General features: G+C 39.0%; 1 protein-coding gene across 5 annotated transcripts in view; it reads left to right on the forward strand.

Annotated features, from left to right (window-relative positions):
- The window catches only part of LRRTM4 (leucine rich repeat transmembrane neuronal 4), a 543,042-nt gene that overhangs the window by 166,649 nt on the left and 355,201 nt on the right, over positions 1-21,192 (forward strand). For all 5 annotated transcript variants that reach the window (XM_050910344.1, XM_050910345.1, XM_050910348.1 and 2 more), the window contains exon 6: positions 11,656-11,904. The gene's annotated coding sequence lies outside the window, so the exon portion shown is untranslated. The remainder of the gene's footprint in view (positions 1-11,655; positions 11,905-21,192) is intronic.

Below are 21,192 nucleotides of genomic sequence, written 5' to 3' on the forward strand. Positions count from 1 at the left end.
TATAATAAAATAAAATGTTGTTAAAAAGTAAGAATATAAATAAGACTGTGTAGTGTGCACAAAGGTATTGTATGATTTGGTTCTTATCCAGTAGTAAGGTATCAAACACCATGACACAAATTTTAATTTATTAGAGACAGCTCCTGTGATAGACAAGCCCTTGAATTAGAAAACAATCTCAAAAAAGGATCCTGCTGCTCTAGAACAATTTTTTCCAGGTCTGCAAGGAGATTCTGTCACTGCTGAAGGTAAGGTGGAAGAATACACATTGTTTCACGACCACTAGTATTCAGAAGTCATAATCTGTTGAAAAATGCGTATCCTGTGTGGGGAAAAATGTCTTTCTGAATTCACACCCCTAAATCTACCGAGTGTGTACCCATTTTAGAATGTCATACAAAATAATTGGCTAAACTGGATGAATCATTGCTTGGTGTTCTGCTGTCTGTCTGAAGGCAAAAGGAGGCCTAAACCAGTGGAGCAGGCAATCCAGCAATAGCATTTACCTTCTGTTGGCTCCCCCTTCCCAAAACACAGATTTGCTCTCTTGGATTTGGACTGGCACCAATTCAGATGAAGAAGGGATTTTTAATTTAGATGAAATCGAAACCTGTGTGTGGAGGTAGATATTTGGGCGTGCTGAAGGTTGCATGGAAAGTCAATGGCAGGACGGGAACGAGAGGCCATGTCTCATAGACCTTTATTCAGTGGGTTGTTTCCTGTGCTGTTGTCCTTGATGTACCGCAGTGAGATGTCTGCCATACACTTTTCAATGAGCTTTGTCATCGTACCTGCTGCATCTGTTCCTGCTTTTTAAACCTTGATATGTGATGTTCTTAGGAAGTGACTGTGCCTCCCTGTGTTTGGCTAACACCTAATGCCGGAGCCTGACCTGCGTTTGGTCATGCCATTATGTTAGGTACTAAATAATATGGAAGTGATACATGTTATGTATTGTTTCCTAAACTAATGTTGACCTTATGAGGCTAGGAGAGATTTTTGAGACAACTTTTTACACCAGCCTTCTGAGCTACTTAGTGAGTCATCTGTCCCGCCCTTTTGACTCTCCAGGTTTTAGGTTGGTAGTTCCTTTTCATAAAACTTTTGAGGTTAAATCACCCAGTTGAACTCAAGGAAGCTTAGGCTTGGCCACCAGCCAAAAAGCTCTTGAAGTAAAGCATCCCAGAAGGATAATGTTTTCAACCTTTCAAATCTCAAATGGTTCACTGCAGTTCTAATTACAGTCTCCCATCAGAATAACCTCCCATAGTGAGAAATGAAAAAAAAAAAAAAACAACCCACAAAAAGCATAATTTCTTTATACAAAGATAATACAATTGATTGCAACCTATAAAGCTACCAATTTTACAAGATTTGCTTGTTGGGTATTTTAACTGTTACCACAGAATAAAATTCAGGTTTCCAGGCACTATCACAGTCATCTAGTGTGACTGAACTAAGGGATGCTTTAAAAAACACGCAGTAAGTCACTGAGCCTCCGAGAGCCCCAACTGTAAGCATTTAATTGCCATTGACAGTTCTGGCCAATTAAGTGTCTGCAATAATGATCGCATCAGCAAAAATTACTGGATCTTTTATGTTCAGATAACCGCAGTTCCTAACTGGTATATGGTTTCAGTGAAATCTTTTCTCTCCATTACCAAAACTAACGTTAGGGATCACAGGGATCATTGTTTTGATCAGTGGGTTGTGAACTTTGCTAGGGGTGAGAAAGGCAATCGATTATTGCAAGGCAGTGAAAATGTTAGTGTAGTTTAAAGTGAAGAAAATATTGCTCCTCCTCTCCTGTTGCCCCTCAAGATCAGTTGTTCTCTGGTTGTATTTGCACCATATAGCGTGGACTTAATGAGACAGAGCCAAGCCTGAGCTGCTGTGCTCCTTCTTTCAAAGGGAATTATTAGCCTGATGTTACCCTGGTGTGGTATATGGTTTCAGGTCAGAAAGATATTCTCTCTTTGCAACGTAAACTGCACTCGCTCGTAGTTACCAATGCTATACTATGTAGACAAACGTTCTATTGATATCTTAAGCGTGTACATGCTTCTGTGCATTTACATACAGATTCATGTTTATGTAAACATATGACAATTAGAGTATTATTCTTACTACTTGTACTTTAACCCGTGTAAGGAAATCATAGCAGTATGGTACTCAAAATAAGGCATCTTTTACATGAAAGTACTAACAAAAACTCTTGCTTGACCAGCCTTAGGTTCTACCTTTATTGTCTTGCAGTACCTATCAAGTATTTTTCAAGCATTAGCTAGAGAAAGGCCTTGTCGAAAGTATTAGCTCAACCCACCAGTCTGTCTTCTCTTCCCTGCGCGTACTGCAATTTGAAAAGTCCAGTAAGCCTCCCTGTATTTCACCTGCCCATTAAGTGTGGGACTTGAGTGACCGATCTTCTAAATCATCTAGTGCAAGTAACAAGGCAACCCAGGGGGAGAAAACAAGCTGGAATATTCTAGTCAGCCTGCAAATTGTCAGGACACTGGGGTCTTTGTTAGGAAAGAAGACTCCCCAGTACCACTGGCTGAATGCAGCCTCAGTGGGTCAGAGCACAAGCCTGATGACTTGTTCCCCCTGCCGAGTGGACTGACACGTACTCTTGTGTTATGGGATTACGTGATGTTTGTTGTTATGTGCAATATTGTGTTTTTTCACTTTTATGCATCCCTGTTAGGTTTTTATTCTTTGAATTTCAATTTTAAGCTCTTTTTCTTTAGAATTCATATCTCATTCTTTTTAAACTGATATAGGCTAATTTAATCAAGCAGTCTCTAGAATAATAGGAAAGTTATGCTAATTTTTGGAGATTAAATTGTATCTTTCTTTTTTTGCTCGTGAAATAATGTGCTCTTACTTTATGAGAAACTTGCTCTCTTTTTTATGGAGAGTTGGAATTGTTTCTTTAATACATTACAAGCTCATCAGGAAAGGATCACACGGAATGAATCCTGCGAGCAAAGGTAATCGACACTGCACCAACGTTAGCACTGCAGCCTTTTATGCCTTTCAGGAAAACCCTGTGTGGGAATGTGTTTTAATAGGAGGAGTTAAGGCAAGCCTAATAGCTGGAGTCAGAAAAAGGAAATATTGTTATGGCTATTTAAGAATGCTCATTATTTAAAGGTCCCAAAGTTGTTATTGGTGATGCTACAGATGTTTTTATTTATAGGCTCTGGGCTACAGCACTAGACTGAAACTTGCGGGGTCCCATGTTTGCCATTGCTTTCGGAATAGTCTTCGTCCCTTGCTTCACTGCTTTTATCACCAGATATGAAATGGGGATAATGATACTGGTCTAAGTTTAAGTGCTTTGAAATCAGTTGTTAAAAAGAAATAATACAAAACCTATTGGTGTGGTACCATTGTGGTTTGCCAAGGCTACAGAGTTCCTCAGAGATTCATGTGTGCTTCCCCCCCCCCCCCGTCGGATTTCTGTTTGCATAAGGAGGTTTTCGTAGCAATATTTCACACCCTAGCAAGTGCCAGTTGCAAAACACTGCTTCATAGCATTAGCTGCAGTGTATACTCATTTTCCATGGTAAAAATGACTGCGTAAGGGCAAGGCACTGGAGAATAGTACCTACTAACAGTACCTTAAAATAACTTGCTGCTCTTTAGCCCCATGGGCACTGTGGTTTTAGCTTTATTTTGCTATATGACATTAAGACTGCATCCCTAATTGCATAGCATAGAAGCCCTGGTCTCCTGTCACACAAGGTGATGTCTATGGTTCTCCTCTGGTCTCGTATTATTTATTCTGTAACTGTAAAGAGAGAGCTTGTCACTGTGATGCTTATAGGGCTGTAGTAACACTCGAACCTTTTAATAAACAAACATTCATAGGAGCGCTCAGGAAGGCATCAAGTTAGATTCCAGTGATAAACAATATGAAGAAGCCCTTAATAACACTACTTGCAGCAGAATTCGTTGTAAAGCCAAATGATTTTCTTTGCTTGGGGTGGAACACTGAGGGAAAATTAGGAGAACAAGGACACAAATTTTTATGGTTTCCAATGCGCTTTTTTCTGTGAAATGTTTTTTAGGTCTGTGGTACGAATTAAACTGAAGATGAGACTAGCCTGCAAGCCCAGATGTGCTGAACAAACACAAAGTTTGAAGTATGAGCACATGCTTGGAGTCAGAATTCAGATCTAAATGTGTGAGCATCTAGTGGGTGGAGTGTTGAACTGGGGAACGGGACGTACGAGTCCTACTCATACCTCTGGTGTTGATCTGGTGTATTATTTGTTCAAAGACAGTTCTCTCCCAGTGTCCTTTTTTTTTCTCTCCCCCCCCCCTTACCCCATTTTTTTTGTCTGCAGGCTATGAAAATCTGCCGGGATAGAAATTCTTTCATCGACCAAGTGTCTATCCTTATCCTGTCTATGATCTGTACGCAATACGATAATGGAAACAACAGGCATTAGTTCAAGTCCTAATTTCATGTCTGATGGAAACTTAAATCTGTTTAGTTTTTTTGCTTCTAGGAGGAAGCTGAGTAGATGACAATACTTTCCCTTTAGTGATCACTGTCACTTTCTGCTCTTTTCAGAAAGTGGCATTGACTTCATTTCTTGTTTTGCTCTGCTGCCGACCCAGGGTCAACTCATGGTGTCCTCTCTCTCGCTGCTACCCACGTATCTTTCCAGGAATAGAGCGGTTTCCCGTCTTGTGCAAGGGAAGAAAGGTGGTTGGTCAGCCAGTGTTATTGCCTCTGTTTTCCCTGACCTCTTTTCCCTGCTGCACAAATGAAATAGAGATCATCCTTCACGTTACACAATCTCAATTCATACTCAGCAGTGCAGGGGCCAGATAATGGAATCCGAGTTTCTACCTGTGGGTCACGAGATCAAATTGGACTCACAGTGGTAATGATCAAAACTTGCTGCAATTGAATGGCTCTTTCAGTGTCCTGCGAGAAAAGAGTGTATTGGTTCAGCTAGCTCCAAGCCTTGTTCTCTTTTAGGAAGTATACAGTATTTTAGTCTCAGGTGTCTCTTCTGCTTCAGTTAACTAAACTTTAGCTTTAAGGTTCATCAGTTTTGTACCTTCCACGGGAATTGAACTTGCTAATGAAAGAAATGAAAATACAGTGTAAATTCAGAATTCAGATATTTGATTCCTGAAAATCAAGCACAGTAGTATAATGCATGTTAGGGCCATAATTTTGTATATGTGGTAATTTCTGTACATACTCTTGAGTTTATCATGCAATTTTTTTAAAATGGGTATACATTTATGCCTGCTTTAAATCCGTTTTGCATTGCTAGAGTGGTATAAAGCAGCATTGGCACAAATGATAATACTGGCTTTTTTTTTTAAATTTTCACCTTTTGCAAATTTGTCCATATATGTTAAGTAATTACGGATCAGGAGATGTCTATTATAGATGACTTTGGTTAATAAATGTCTTGGTCTGTTTTAGTCTTTAATTACTTGAGTTGACCTACTCCAGTCATGTTGTAGTCCTTAATTACTTGAGTTGACTTACTCCAGTCAAATAATTTTTGAGCATCAGGAAATACGTTAAGAAAGTTTGACACTCTGAATTGCTGCAGATTTGCATTGCTACGTGGATACTTTTAAAAAACCAGCTGTAACAGAGGAGTCCCATACCCAAGAGATTCACCAACTCACCGCGTGCACCTGTGACTACTTTACCTGGCACAGGCTGAAAAATAGTGAGGAAAAAATGAGACTATTTGTGGCCATCTGATCAGATTTTAGATTAAAAATAGAACAGTTGCAAAATTAAAAGTATTCTGAAGTTTAGGATTCATTGGAATGCAAGCAGATCGCTTTAAAGCCTTTTACAATGAGTAAGGAGACATCAACAAACACAAGTAGTTCAAACAAGGTGAAATCAGATGCTTCTCAGGAGGAGAGCTCACATTGCTGTTTATATCTTCTGGCGCTGTCACAGCAATGTAAAAGGGCACTATGTAACTGGAAATTATGTCCAGGATATTAGGAATTTTGGGCATACCAAAGTGGCTCCTGTAGTAGTAAGTTTTCATTTGGGTCCAGCTAAACACTCAATTTATAAGGCTGTCAAGATGTTTTGGGCCACTGACTTTTGTGTTTTGTTTCTGAGAGTAGCGTTAACTAATTTTTAAATGAAAACCAGTAATTTCATGTCATGGAAAGTGGAATTATTGATGGCATTTTGTTGATGACTCTGACTACTCAGTTTTCCCTTGAAAGCCAGTTTTGTCTGTAAACATTTGCCAGCACAAATCCAAGTTCAGGTTCCTGTATGACTCTTAGAAGACTGACTTAGAGGACCCAATATATCAGTGTTAAGCTAAGTTTTTTGAACACAGTTTGTAAGCCCTTACCCTTATATTTATCTTACTGTTTACAGTGGAAGGCCCGTCTATTTTTCCATCCAGTTGCTCATGAATAAATAATATGACATGCTGTCTCCTCAACAGCTGCTTTTCTTTCCTTCATTCTGCCAGTGATGCAGAAAGTCACCACACATTTGCATATGAAATACCAACTCCAAATCCCATTTGTGTGTCCTGGACCAATGCACAGGAGAATAATGAACCACCAAGCAGTGCTCTTAGGTCTCTGTGGGCCAGGTAACTTATCTGAATGTGCCTCAGGTGGTGGCCTATGGGAACTGTTGTTCTCTTATTCAGACTAGATGTAAATTTAAGCATCCAGCACGCCCCTGCCCTTTGGAACTATCCAATTGAGCATCAGCAGTGTTTTATAGCTTGCCTGTCATAATGGAAACAGTTGGGGTCTAAACTGCTGGAAGATCATTGCACTTAAAACTGAGCACGTCTTGTGAATCGGAGGCATTGTACAGAATAGAGGGCTGAGCGATAAACTTGTATATCGTAATTGTCTGCGTTATAGAAAGAATGTCTTTCAAATGTATCTTTTCGAAATTCCTCTTATTGTTGTTTCTTCAGGGCATAAAGATCTTTGATGAAAGACAGGAAAAAATAACAACAGCAAAACTATCTCTTTGTAATGGTAGAAAATAGTTACATAAAATATGGGAGCCTGACAAATGTAAAAAAAAAAAACCCAAACCAAAATCAAACCCAAAAAAACCTCAACAGAAACCCTAGAATGAAGGAAAAAAAAAAAATCTTCAGCCTACCAGCACATATGCACATGCTTATCCCTCTGAACTCTGAATGCCTGTGTGTCTGGTGCTTATGTCCTGCACCATGGTGTCTAAAGCTGTCCTGTGTATGCCACAGCTGTGTGTTGACTCTAGTGCCCATTGCTCCTCTTCTTTGTGTTGGGAATACCCAAGTCTGGGAGTCAGAAAGGGTCGGAATTTCTCTGCTGGATCTGGGCAACAGGAAAAGGGCTTCCTCAACTTGTGGGACACAGCATGAATCACATCTGCCTTGCAGTGTAGAGACTAAATAACTTGTCTGGCAGTGCAACTATAATACACAGAGTGGTGCAAGGCTGTACATTTCTTAAAAAATAAAAATTAAGGCTTTAAATATCAGAGATGTATATAATATATAACAGTCCTTTAGAAAAATATAGGAAGCACTGGGATAAATTTAAGAAACATAAGCGGGAAGAAAAAGTCTTGTTGGGCAACTGTGATATAAACGAGGTAGAACTGTAGTGAGGTGGCAAGAGGTTGCAAGAGAGAAGGCTCTAGCAACCAAATGGTGTGTATATTTAAGTGCTTATACCCCAATATGTGTATTTTTACATGAGAACAGAGTTAAGGTTGTTGGTACAGTATAGAGGTTTTAGATATGCAGGAAAAGTAAGTTTGTAAGAACTGCAGGTGGGCATAAATGATGAAGGTTAAACCCAGAGCAATGGACTCAAATAGCGGATGAAAACTGTATCTGTTTGCTCGCAGCATGTCCCTACATCCACTTGTGAAATCTGGGTCTGTGCCCAGTTCTGAAAATCAAGATGGTAGAGTCACAGCTAAGGCATCCTACCCTTATGTACTGTAGAAATTCTTAATTTTGCCATTTTAATTTATGGTTTATTTTAGATGTGAAATTTAGAGTGATCTATTGTTGTCGTCCTTCTGACTGGATATAATCCAGTGCCCAAAGTCTTCTGAGTAGGGCAGGGTGTTAGATGGCTTGATAGAATCAATGCATTCTTTTGATTGCTGTAATTTGTAAATCATTAACTAAATCAAAAGATAAAAAGCTGAATTGGCAACGGGGGCAAGTTGGGGTTTTTGTTGGTGGGTTTTTTTTTTTTTCCTTCTTCTAGATAGAGACATATATTTGCTAATACGTAGGAACCAGTGGCAAATCCTGAAACGTCAGCTCTGTCAGTGGAAAGCACCACTAATTGTGGACAAGACAGCAATAACTGGAAAATCCGCTTGCATTAATAGTATGTTTTGGGAGAGTCCTAAGCAAATGAGAGAGCTTGTTTGAAAAATACAAATAAAATCCTTAATCGGGTATCCACAAGCAAAAGAAGGCATCTCTCTTATGGAAGAACACATTAAAGAAGGTCTGAAACTAAGACTCAAAGACAGGAAATCCGAATTATGCTTCTCACTCTCTGAGCAAACTTTTGTACAATTCCACCTTGAAATAAATACCAGCATTTTCCAAAGTGCTGGTTTCTTTGGCTGTCTTTTGAGTGCTGTACTCTTTAAAATCCTGGCCATGTATCCCAGTAGCAGCTGCTAAGTGCTAACCATTTAGGAACGTCTAGCCCCCACCAACTGGAAAAATGTGACCATAAAACTGAGATATGTAGAACATGGCAAAAAAATTTAAAAGAAATAAACGAGTAGGAATTCTAATGCTGGAGTAGTATTGAAATGACAGTATGTGGACAGGTTTCCATGATAATGAGGAATTTTCTTGAAAATAATCTGTTAACTTCCTGCAGACTGTTGAAAGTTTCCATGTTGCATGTGGTCAGTTGTGATGTAGTAGATGATGTAGTCTGGGGAGAAGATTTCTTCCCAATAATAAGTTTATGAATCGGAAAGGTGAAGTCTGAGCCTCCATTTAATTTTTTTTTGTTGTTGTTCTTTTAGGAGCCCTTAACAATATGAAGTCTTCTGCTTTAATAATCTCTTTTATTGTATTTATAGTTAAAATGCTGCTTCTGTGTTTGCTTCTGTTTTCCTTCATTTCCACCTCCGTGTTTTTGCTTCGTCTTTCCCTATAGAGTTCCTTTTGTTTTGCTGATGTGGAAGTAGGGTTCAGTGAGACCCCAGTGCTTTCTGGAACTAATTTGGGCAACTTTAGAAGCAAATTCATGTTGAATGAAGCATTTTACGAGATCAGCTTAAACCCAGACAATAGTAGGCTAAAAAGTGCATATTTTCCTTCAGTTGTTAATTCGTCTGTTGCTAATTAATGGGAGGACCAGATCAAATACTTGTTTTGCTTTCAAACTATGATTTACACCTGTTGGTAAGAGCAATTCAACTTTTAATTCAATAAAATATACTCCGTTTTATTTATGCAGAGATTTGATGCTTATATATTAGTGTAAGTCCATCCAGATGAACGAAGCCCATATGGTAAGGGGGTATCCAATTACTTTTGTCTCAGCCAACAAACATGCTGCTCTAATTAAAAGTCTGCATGGAATATTTATAACCAAGGAGAAGAAGAAAAACTCCCAACAGTAAGTGTGCCAAAACCAATGAGTGCAGAGTGGAAATCCTCCGAGTAAGGAAATCATAAACTTTTCTGTAATGTTTGTCTTTGTTTTCCCAGCTCTGAGGGCCTGAATGACAGTTTGGATAAAATTATATGTAGTGTTATTAAAAAAATAAATTGTTGCATTCACTGCAGAAGTTACTAGATGAAATTGTGTTGCTTACATTATGTAGGAGGTCAGAAGATGGTTATAGTGTTGCTTACTGGTCTTGAAAAGTGCACGAATGCCTAATAGATATAGGTGTGAGTCCATTCAGAGAACCTAGTGGTGCTGAGGGCTGAGTACAGATGAGCAGCTGATCCCAGACCTAGAATAAACTTTCCTTTTCCTCAGTAATCTCAAAATGCCTCTTAGAGTATTTTTCATCAGTGGATTTTGAAGGACTTGGCATCATTGCTCCCATGCTACAGATTTGTGGGGACATGGAAAAATGGACTGCCTTACATAAGGGTCACCTACAGCAAGTGCCAGAGCCAGAAAGAAGCACGAGTCTCTGGATCGCTGCTCTCCTCTCTTCCCTGCCTTATGTTTCCTGTACTTGGGTTGTTTCTGAGGTTTTATGCACCCTGCTGGCATTCACAAATATCCTTCATAATGGCCCTTTTTTGTGAGGTTTTGAGTTTAGCATGCTAAGCAGCACTGAAGTGAGCAGTTACTCAGCCCTGTGCTGCACACAGCAGCATATGGATTAATAATACTCCTCAAAGGGGTGTCTGTAAAAGCTGTGGGTGATGAGCAGCTTTTAAGAGGAGTCCCTGTTGTCTCTCTAGATGGGAAAATGAAGCACTGGCTGGTTTCAAGGAATGGAAAACTAAAATTTTATACACAGTGACATGTATTTTAATATTTTTTTTCCACCAGCGATGTTCCTAATTATGTATTATACAGATCTAATTCTTGCAGTGATTGTTTTATTTTTTCTCTCCTACCTTCTTCCTGGATTACTGACCATAACACTGTACCTCCTCTTCGGGGAGAAAAAAAAAAAGCCCAGTTGGGTGGTATGCGCCCTACAAGTCATCTTTCTGTTGAATGGAAAAGAGATGGGAGCAGCTGGGAGCAGATAGGAATATTACGCTTCATTTATATCATCTTTATCTGAATGAAGTTCACCTCATAATTCCTGTGAGGTCTCTTCACTTTGCCTTTCTGTAATTTTATTGCTTGAAACAGTGGCTCTGAAAACTGCTATTTATAGCACGGAGCGGGTCGGGGGAGAGGAGAAGAGAAGGGGTCTCGCCCTCTCTTGCCTCTTGCACTCATTTAGCATATTGCTTGAATAGGTGGGTTGGGAGCACACTACCAGCTGTTAAAATGAAGTGCTTGCGTTCTCCAGCCAACGATAGCCTTCTGCAGGCCTGCTCCTACAATGCTGAAGAGAACAACAGCGGGAACTCAGGTGCTTATGTGCCGTTGGGGCTTTCTTATAAATCCCTGCTATGGAAATGTCTGACCTATCTATAAAAGTCTTAGACAGTCTTTATGTTATCTATGTAATGCTATTGCAACAGCTTTTATTTTACTAATCCATGTGTAGCTATTTAAAAACTCATTTATATAGAATGAATTTTATACAGAGACTTGTTGATTTTTATCTTTGCAAAAAGTTCCTGTTAGTCCGATAGAGCTTTTCTTTCTTTTTTTTTTTTTTTGGTAGTCTTTTGATTGAGAGAGGCATGTTAATTGTTGGAGGCAAATTCAAGTCTCCCAGCCTCACAGAAATTTGTTTATCATTAAATACATGTGTACATGATACGTGATGTGTTTAAATATATGTATTTAAGCCAGGGTTTATAGCAGCATCTGCTACAATAGACTGCATTGCACAGTTCTCCTGCAATAAGTATATCCTTCTGATATTTTTAGCACCTCAGCTAATACATCCACTCTGCTTACTGCCAGTATAATTAGAGCAATCATCATCTTGTTCCACAAAAAAAAAAAAAAGGGAGATAACCAAACTTTCCTTACTTGCAGGAACTTTTGAACTGCTTCCCTGTGCTCAAGGGCTGCATTTGATCTTACGTGGAGTAGGAGGGCGTGGAGCGTGCTGTAGCAAGTGGTCCAGCGCTGATGGAGTGAATCAGGACTCTCACAGGGTCAAGCTCTTGTGCAGGGACTCACTTTTAAAGATCCTGGATTGTTTGCAACAGGTTTGCTACTCTACCTGATACGGAGGAAGGCGAGTTGTAAGTTTAATTCCTCAAAGGTTGGAAGAATAACAAGGTTAGTAGGAATATAGGTATGTGTTTCTGTTGCTTCAGGTTTCCAGAATTTTCTTTTGATCTTGCATATGTTTTTTAGTGTGTTGCTCTGGGAAAAAAACCACACCTCAGAATTGAATATTACGTGAAATATCTGACCATCTTTTTCCTTAATGATTCCTAACAATTGGATTTTTGTTTTTAAATTATTGTGGGGACTTAATAATGTACTACAATTTTCAATGTGGATGTGCCTGCCGTATGTTTTTCAGAGTAGCACTGATGTTGCTGTCAATGCTCCATTTTCTGATTTTTTGAGCATCCCTCTTTGAGGTTTCTTTCTCTCCTGTCGGAGACCTATTGCAACAAAATGCAGAAATACTTTTCCTTTTAAGATAGACTTTAAAAAACCAAAAACTGAAAGGGGCGTGAGGGAAACAGTCTTGTTCTTCAGTCTAAAAATTACGGTTTTATTACTGAGGAGGGTAGCTTGGCAGAAGCAGAAGAAATTTCACTTTGGAAAAAACTAAAGGAAAAGCTTTAAAATATTTTTTTTTCATAGTAATTTTAAGGAGCTAAGTTTTCTGAACTGGATACAAGAAGTCATTAAGCTGGAATTTGGATTTGCATCATGAAATGCACATAATAGAATCTGTATGTGTGACAGAACTTTCTCCATTGCTAATGAAAGTTCATTATGGATCTTTGCATATTCTCCTCAGCAAGGCCAACTCATTCTGCCCCAGTAGATCAATTAACTTTTCTTCGCCATCTGTTCGGCCAGCCATTAGTTCTGTCAACATTGCATCTTCTGGTGGCTTTCAACAACATAAGGGCTTTAGGAAGCTGGAGAGGAGGCAGGTGTCGGTGGTGTGCTGGAGTGTGCTTGCTGTACGCTGTGTTAGCAGACTGAAAGACCTTGAAAAGAGTCTCGAAGAGAGGACTTAGCGATGGTGGACAGTGATTCTATCTGTAGCTTATTCTTCATTCAATTAAATAAATGTTAGATTTGGTGCTCATCATGGTTTCCAGAATCATGTAAGCAAATCTGTCGCTTCAGTTGTAGCCCTAGCAGAAGCCTGATTCTGGTTTTGTAAAAAAGTGATGTAATCTCTCCCTGACCTTCAGTGAATTTGGATCAGCCCATAGGAGACCAGGGAGTATGGGGCTGCTGAATTATGGAAGGACTTTGAACAGTGTACTGTGCTCAGAATGTCATGTCTTTGTTAGGAAGACACAAAAAGTTGAAGACTTTTGAGAACAAGGACACCTGATAGCTACTGAGTCTTTTTCAAAGTGTGTGTGCTGAGAGCTCTGCCCCAAGATACACCATGTACTTATGTAGCTATGAAGGTATTTCTCATCTCCTGATGACCCTGTAGAATGGAACATAGAAATATAGCTACAAAGGGTGTACTATAGATTATACGTGCCAGTGTTAAGATGCTTGCAAATCCTGGGGTAGAAAAAGGGAGTTTCAACAAACGGGATGTTTTTTGGGTACAGTGCCTCTATAGAACATTGCCTGTTCGGGGCTGTGCAAGGCTCAACATCTGTTTTCCTTTTTGAAGAGTACCAGTGTTGCTTTTTACTTCTGAAATATGTTCTTAGCGGCTATCCTGCATTCAAAAATAGTATTGTTTAGTGCTCGGAACTCCCGGTCATCCGTGCAGTAACAAAGTGGTATGAGCACAAAGAGAATACAAAGAAACTTTAGGAAAGAAATCTATTTACTGTTTGAGAGGATTTTGCCATACAGAAAAGCAAAGAGGAGAATTTTATTTTTAAATTATGAAAAAACTGTCAGGTGTCTCTCAAAACATGGGATCATATTTGCTACATTATCTGCCGTGCCAAGTAACTGAGCTTCAACTTCAAGCACCCTGCAGGTATTTTGCCTTCTATCATTATATATGAAATACAAATACCGAAGCTATGGTCTGTAGGGCTTCTTCCTTATTTGTTGCATGAGTTAGAAGGCAGGTACAGTGGGTGAAGCAGGGGATTGTGCACAGGGAAAGCCCTACCTTCTGATTAAAGTATCCGAATGCCACCCTGGAGGAGGAGATGATGTCTGTAGCACTGGCGTAGGGTTCCCCCTTCATGGTACTTCAGTTAGGTTAGCTGAAAGTGCCACAGACAACCTCTGACAATAAAGATAATGCTGGCATAGGTGTTCATATAACAGTGAGGCAATGTATGGAACTGATCCAACTGAAAAACAGCCTATTTATTAACTTTCTTGAGGTGCTTTTAAGCTGGATTCATTAGCCAAACCAATTCACCATACAAACAAACACTTATGCTGTTGCATGGGAAAGGATGTTGCAACAGCGTGAGGGAGTGGTCAGGACAGAATTGGAGATATTTTTGAAAATAGTCTTGTCTAATCAGATTGTTATGACATGTAGTGACCTTCTTGCCACACAATCCATGAATTCATGTAAGATTTTTTTTTTAAATGAGGAAACTCTGTACATAACACTAAGGGAGGGGAGAAAAAGATTGTTTCCTATTTTCTTCCTCTGTGATGAGAATGACAGCAACCCATATTAGGAACTAAGTGGTCTGGAAAATTATAATTAAGAGAAAACAAACAGTTTTTGTTGTGAGAACACAAAACTGAAATGCAGCTTTTAAGAAAGGAGGCAAAGTATTCATGCCTACCAGTAAAACATCAGAAATTGTTTCCTTCAGAAGTATTTGGTTTTTTAGGACAACTCAGAATTCCAGGAAGAAATCTAACGTAATTCACTCTGCAACTCTTTTATTGTTGTGTTCTTTTCTTTTGAAAAATGTTATTTTAATCTGAGTCTTCTAGATGTAAGCAAGCATCCAAGCGACTGGTAGTGACTGGCTGTTACGGTGTCTCTTTCTGGAGTTTGAGGTTTTTGGGTATTTTTTTAAAAACTCAAAAGGATTTCATCCAGTGCAAAATGAGATTGCTTTGGATAACTGATGGAGGTGTTCTTTAGATACCTAAAGTTTCTTTTGTTATTTTGGCTTAAGATTCCTTATTCTGTGGATGGAAATTCTCGAGCTGGACATGAAGTCGTTTACAGAATCGGGTGCTCTGTGCAGGTCTGACAGGATAGTGAGACACCTGCTAAGACAAAACTATTCCATATATTCCAAAATATTCCATCTTTTCTTCAGTGAATATATGGTACGTGTCCCTGGCTTTTGACAGATTTGAAGCTAGAAATTCTCTCTCTCGTAGAAATGCTTATAGGTATAGTACTACTCCCACTCTTCAGTTGTTTTCTAAAAGCCACATGCAGTATGAATGGTTCTGAACAGGCTCCGCACAGTGAACGTGCCAAAAAGTCCCGTTGATTTTCTAATGTCAGGAGTTTGTTTGTAGGGGGGCAAACAGAAATAGGATAGATCTTGTTACCTCTAGATGTAATGCATTTTGAAAAACCTGGAGATTTGTGGAGTGTTAAATGCATCATCAGTAATATTCACAGCTTTATGCTTTTCAGTTTCTACTATGTTCAATAGTGATAGGAGTTTTCTCCTTCTTGCTACTACTAGCAAGCTTTTAAGTTACTCAGTCTTATCTAAAACCCTTTTAAATCTGTACCCTACAGAGTCCAGATCTTGTCCAGCTCTCCTTAGTCTGTACAAGGATTAATGCCCACTTATGCCTGGCCATAGGTCACAGCTCAGATGTGTAGATCTCCTGGTATGTTGGTATGGGCTGAGAGAGAAGTGTTTGTCTGCTGAAAGAGCCGGGTGCTGAGTTTACTATTACCCAAGGCCTCTCTATGCTTCTATCATAATGCCATTAATAAAGAGTTAATAACAACAGAAAATCAAAAGAGCCTAGAGCAAATATCTTCCTTGGAGAACAACTTGAACAAATAAAACAGCAAAATTACATCTTTTTTTTTTTTTTCGTGTGTGTTAATGTTACCTAACTTGTTATTGCTCAGTAGTATTGCAGTATTACAGACCTCTGGCTTTCAGAGTTTTTCTTTCATCTCTGCAGAAATGAATCAATATTAACAACATCATGGTTTAAAATAGTAATAATCTTTACCGAGTTCCTGTTTCCTTTGAGATAGATTACTTTTCTGCACAAATGGTTACTCTGGGCCCTTTTTCGCTTGCTGTTTCACTTTCCGCACCTTGGTACTTCAGTAAATCCTTCATTATATCAGATTTTACCTTATTTGTCAATATTGTAGCCAGCTGTTTGTGTCTCTATGGTTAATGTCTTGTTGATGCTTCCCTCAGAATTTCCCACTTTCTAAGACTTAGAAATTAGTTTTAAAAAAAGAAGGGGGGAAAAAAAAACCAAACAAAAAAACCCAAACTCAGACTCTTGTCAGAAATGGAAGTGCTTTAAAGATCTGTTAAGCTGTGTAATAGACTCTCAAGGGAAGAGACAGGAGCCCTTTTTGTTGAAATCTTTAAATGTAGCTGGGAACAAGTACTGTGTCACATACTGCAAGGAACGATCTGCCATTGGCAGAGGGATTGCTTTGGATTTTATTTGTATAGTAACAGGAGCGAGCAGCGAGAAAACAAGAAATGCCACCAAAGAACAAGTTAACAAGCATTTATTGTGAGCGTAAATCAAATGTTTGATATGTAGAGGTGACGTTGAATTACTAATAAAAATAGAATTGGGTGACCTAGTTAAAGCTTGTCACCTCTGTCTGCCAGGATTGCAACATCTGAAGATAGCCACGTAGCTTAAAAGGATAGAATATAATATAATGTGTTTGAGGACAAGGAGATAAGATATACCTGTAGCTTGGGATTCTCTGTCAAGAAAATTTCACAGAAGCTACTTGTGTAGACACCGTGCTATTTTTAATTCCTGAAGTGGTTGATTCTTCTTTCAGAAATAGTTTTCGTGTTCGCCGCTTCCTATCTGAAATGCGAGTGCATCCTTTAACCCGAAGTACAAGATCCTAAATTATAGAAATGGCTGGAAACTAATTAAGGATCAGAGGTGCCACAGTGTTGGGAGCTTTGCAATTGCACGGTGCTTCCCTTTCAAACAGTGGCAGTTGGCAGGTACAGCACAGAGATTTGCATTCATTGCAGAGGAGTTTTGACTAAGCTTTTATAAAAGGGGCTGGAGGAAGGAGTCGTAGGAGCACTCAGATTTCAGAGCAGCTGTGCAAACACCATCTTGTGCTTCTGGCTGAGAAAGGTGGCTGCTACTGTAGCTTGCTGTAGGGTCAAGGATTTACATTTAAACAATTTCTGTATTCACCTGCTCTCTGCTTTTCTCGAAAGTTTGTGGGTTGGTTTTTGGTTTTTTTTTTTTAAATCTGAAAATTTGTGTATTTTTCTGTGAGAAAACGTGCCTGGCCTTTCAAAAGTGCAATGCAAGCAAAATCTGTTGGGGAAACAAAAGGCATGTGCTGCTGCTTGAAGATAAATCAATGTTAAGACTAGGGGAAAGGACTTACTTTGGTTAATATGAAATAAGGAGTTCAGTGTTCAATGCCTTAAACATCTGACTCTAAATTTGTGTAAGTGGGTAATGCTGCCGGAGCCCTCGAGGATGCTGTACCCCAGTAGATAAGTAGCTGGAGTGGGCTGTGAGAGAGTGGCCTCTACTCCTGATTCTTTCTCTCACACTTCTCTGGTGATGGTAAACAAGCCACTTCTATCGTACGCTCCTGGACCCCTTCCTTGGCATCATGTCACGAGGGGAATGATGTGTAGACCTCTTTTACAAAATAATTTGAGGTGTGTGGATGAAAAGAATTAGATACAGGCTTTTGGTGTTACGATAAATGTTTAATAGTTGGGTAAATGCCAATCTGATAAGGTGTTTAGTGAATTTAAATTCTATTGTTGACATTAATCTTTGAAGGAGGATTAAACTGTAGTGAACAGAAGATACTTCGCTTCTGAATGACAATGCTCACGTTTCTTTTATGTTCATTAACTTGACCATTTTAATTAATGCATCTTAAATTCCTGAATGTCCATCTATAGATGAGTGCAAGATGTCTGTGGAGAGGTGTCTGGGTACTTTTTCAGATTGGGCCTTTGTTCTCCAGAGCTTTCTTAAATGAATGCAAAGACAATGCACAACAGAAAAACAGGCTCTTGTAAAAACGAAATTAACATCAGAAAGATACTTCTGATTCTGGTTCCCTCAGTTTGATCAGAGGTATGAATAGATTAAGACTCAATATCCTTATATCATCTCCTGCCATCAGTACAGAGAGGAAATAAGTATCCAAATCACTAAATTGCTTCAAAGCTGCTTGGCAACTGCAAATTACAAAATTGATCATCCAACTCATTTATTATTTCTTTCAAAGAAGAGAAGAAGGAAGAAAACCAGTTCAGGATTATCACAAAGTGTAAATCCTGTTGCAAGCTGTACTATAACAGGATCAGGGCTTCATCGGGAAAATGACAAAACGCAAAACATGCAATAGTTATATTAATAATAATAAAAACCAGCTGTACTTCCCTTTGGCTTTGTCCTTTTCACTCCATTTCATCCCCAAAGCAAGCCTAAATATGAATATAACTTACTTGGTTGTTTTTATCCATGAGTACTTCTATATGCAGATTATATTGACTGTACTTTTTTTGCCTGTTTCCTTTGTTCTTCTAACTGTTTTTTGTAACCTGGAACTGTAATAGAGGAAAAGTCACATGTAGGGAGAGTTTGTGGGTCATGCATATAAAACACTCTCTCTAAAGGATTGCAGGGAGAGAACCTTCTGTGGATAATTAAAAGTAGCTTTAAAAAAAAAAAAAATCTTTTCGTTCCATATCCATTAGCATATCTTATCCTGGGCAGAGATAATCTGCTAAATTTTAACAATCTATTTTTCCATCTGAATATTCAGTCACTTGTAGTAGGTTAACAAGAGTTGAAGTGAGGTTACGATTTTTTCAAGCAGGAGTCACGATAGGCTTTTCTACATCTGTGTAGTAAGGAACAATATATACTCAAAATTTTCTATGGACTGTATACCTGCCCTACATACCCGTAGCCAGTACTGCTGTTGTATAAATCTGGGAACCTGTGCACGCAGTTATGTATTGTGGCTTTAAGCGTTGGAGGGCTGAGGCTGCTGCTGTGCAGCTTCGCTTCATCTGCGCACGTTGTTGCCTGCACACCCATGAAGTCTGGGAGGCCCAGTGTGCTGCTCTGAGCATGAATCCTCTGGTTTGAACTAAGACATGCATCTCTCCATCTCTTTGTCTGCAATTTTTTCCCTGTCGTTTTTCCCTTTGCTATTTTCCTCTGGTTATAGTGTTTGCCGTTTATTATCCTAAATTAATGATTGTCTCCACACTTTCATTTTGTGACTTGTGTATACTTGGTGCTAGATTAAGTTCTTCTAGTAAGGACTGAATTTGGCAACTGCAGCACTTAAAACAGTATGTCCTTAATCTGTATTTCAGGAAGTGGATTAAAAAGAGGTAAACACTGAAATCTCTTTTCTTTCACAATCATTTGTTTTTGTGGAAATGAGGTAGCTTTCTGGAAATGCTATTACATTCTCTAACTTCTTGAAGAAGGATCCCAAGAAAATTTTGTCCTGATTTCAGTATATAACAAATCTTAAAAAAAGGGGGGGGGGATTTTGAGTCAGCTCATGCTGGTCTCTGTAGTTTCATAGGACTGTCTTAGGCTGCATTTTTATTTGGCTAAAGCAGAAGTTGGGTGTCATGGCTTGTCTTGAGTAGTAGTACTGGTAAAAAAATGTGTTTGGAATGGCTTTCTATGGATAAATGATGTCTTGGCACAATCGCAGTATCTTTCTTTGCCATGTTTTATTTTATTTTTGCAAAAATGTGTTTTCTTTTCAAGTGAAGATTTTTTCCTCCCCTTATGCTGGAGGAAAAAGAAAAGGGAATTTGTAACAAACTTTTCTAAAGCTGGAGTGTTTCTGTCCGGAGACTCTGGCAGACTGCTTATGCAGGTTTCACTTATGTCCCCAGGGTAGCTAAGGCTCCCTGGCTGCAGTACCTCTGATGGTGCAGCCGCCTTCCCCGTGGAAAAGAGGAGACTGAATGCCAGGTGGGTTTATAGCTCAACCTGGGACTATGGACTATACAGAAGACAGTAAGAACACAAATCCCTCGACTACAGCTGCCAGCAGGCTTCATGTCAGGAGTTCCAAAGAGAGTAATATATTTGTCTTCCCCTTGGAAAGCAAAACAGTTTTCCATTGTCTGACCAACTTCTGTCATTGCTTGTGTTATTTCTGAATGTATTTGCTTTCCTGATCAGTTTGGTTTTTACGAGTACCACAGCTGTCTCTGTTCAGCTGCTTATCCATCTTGATACTGTGTCTTTTGGATTTGAAAATGGTTTTCATTAAGCATTCTTTTCATATTAGTATTAGCTCTAATTTAACTTCTTTTTCATTTTAGTTCCTATCTGTCTTCTGCCTTGACTATTAAAATCAAGGCAGTGGTCCGTTGTTAGACTCCTATGGGTGCTCCGGTGAAGAGACGGGATGAAGGTCTGTGCATTTGTATGGATGACGCAGCCTATGTGGAGGCAAATAGATTTTTTAATTAATCTAATTGTCCCATAAGAACAGGCTTGTGGCTCCCAGAAAAGAAGTTGTGTCTCTTTTCCTTCTGAAGTTAGTCCTCTGTGTTTATAAGGGGATCAAGAGACTTTTGACTTAAACACTGACAACTCACAAGTGCATTTGAAAGTTCCTTAGATGAGAAACTAAAAAAGGCAAGAGCAGAGGCAGCTTTTTAAAAGTGATTATCTTGCAGTGTATTGACAGTTTCTGATTAATGATTACACTGCCTAAACTGCCAGTATAACACAGTGCTACAGGTAATATTTCTCAAGGCATTTATTATATTTGCAGTTACTGTTAGCAACAGCAGCTTTCTCTGTACACATTTTATTACTTGTAAGAGTATGGTAACACTGCATTGTTCTAAAAGGTTATTGTTGTTGTGGATGTTAGAATGCTGAATTCCCTCAATTAGGGTGTTTAAGATCATCAAATAGTAGATTAGCTCCACATAGATTACTTTGCTTAAGATTTTGCTTAAATTTCCTCATGTAGGTATGTGAAATTTCTTCTCGGTGCTCCGAAGTGTTATGGAAGAACTTTGTACGTGGTTCAGAGGGGAAGCTGCTCTTGCCAATAAGGAACTAGGCTGAGATTTAGGAGTGCTATACATACGTGTCCTCTCTCTGCCACAGACTTTGTGAGGGTCCTTAGGTGAATCATTTTTCCTGAGATTATTCCCATTCTCCAAGTTCTACTTGAAAGGATGGAAAAAGGAAGGAAAATCTCAAAATCGTATTCTTTGTTTTCTGCAGGTAGCGAAGTGG

The sequence above is a fragment of the Gymnogyps californianus genome, chromosome 23 (genome assembly GCF_018139145.2).
Source record: "Gymnogyps californianus isolate 813 chromosome 23, ASM1813914v2, whole genome shotgun sequence".
Lineage (NCBI taxonomy): Eukaryota > Metazoa > Chordata > Aves > Accipitriformes > Cathartidae > Gymnogyps > Gymnogyps californianus.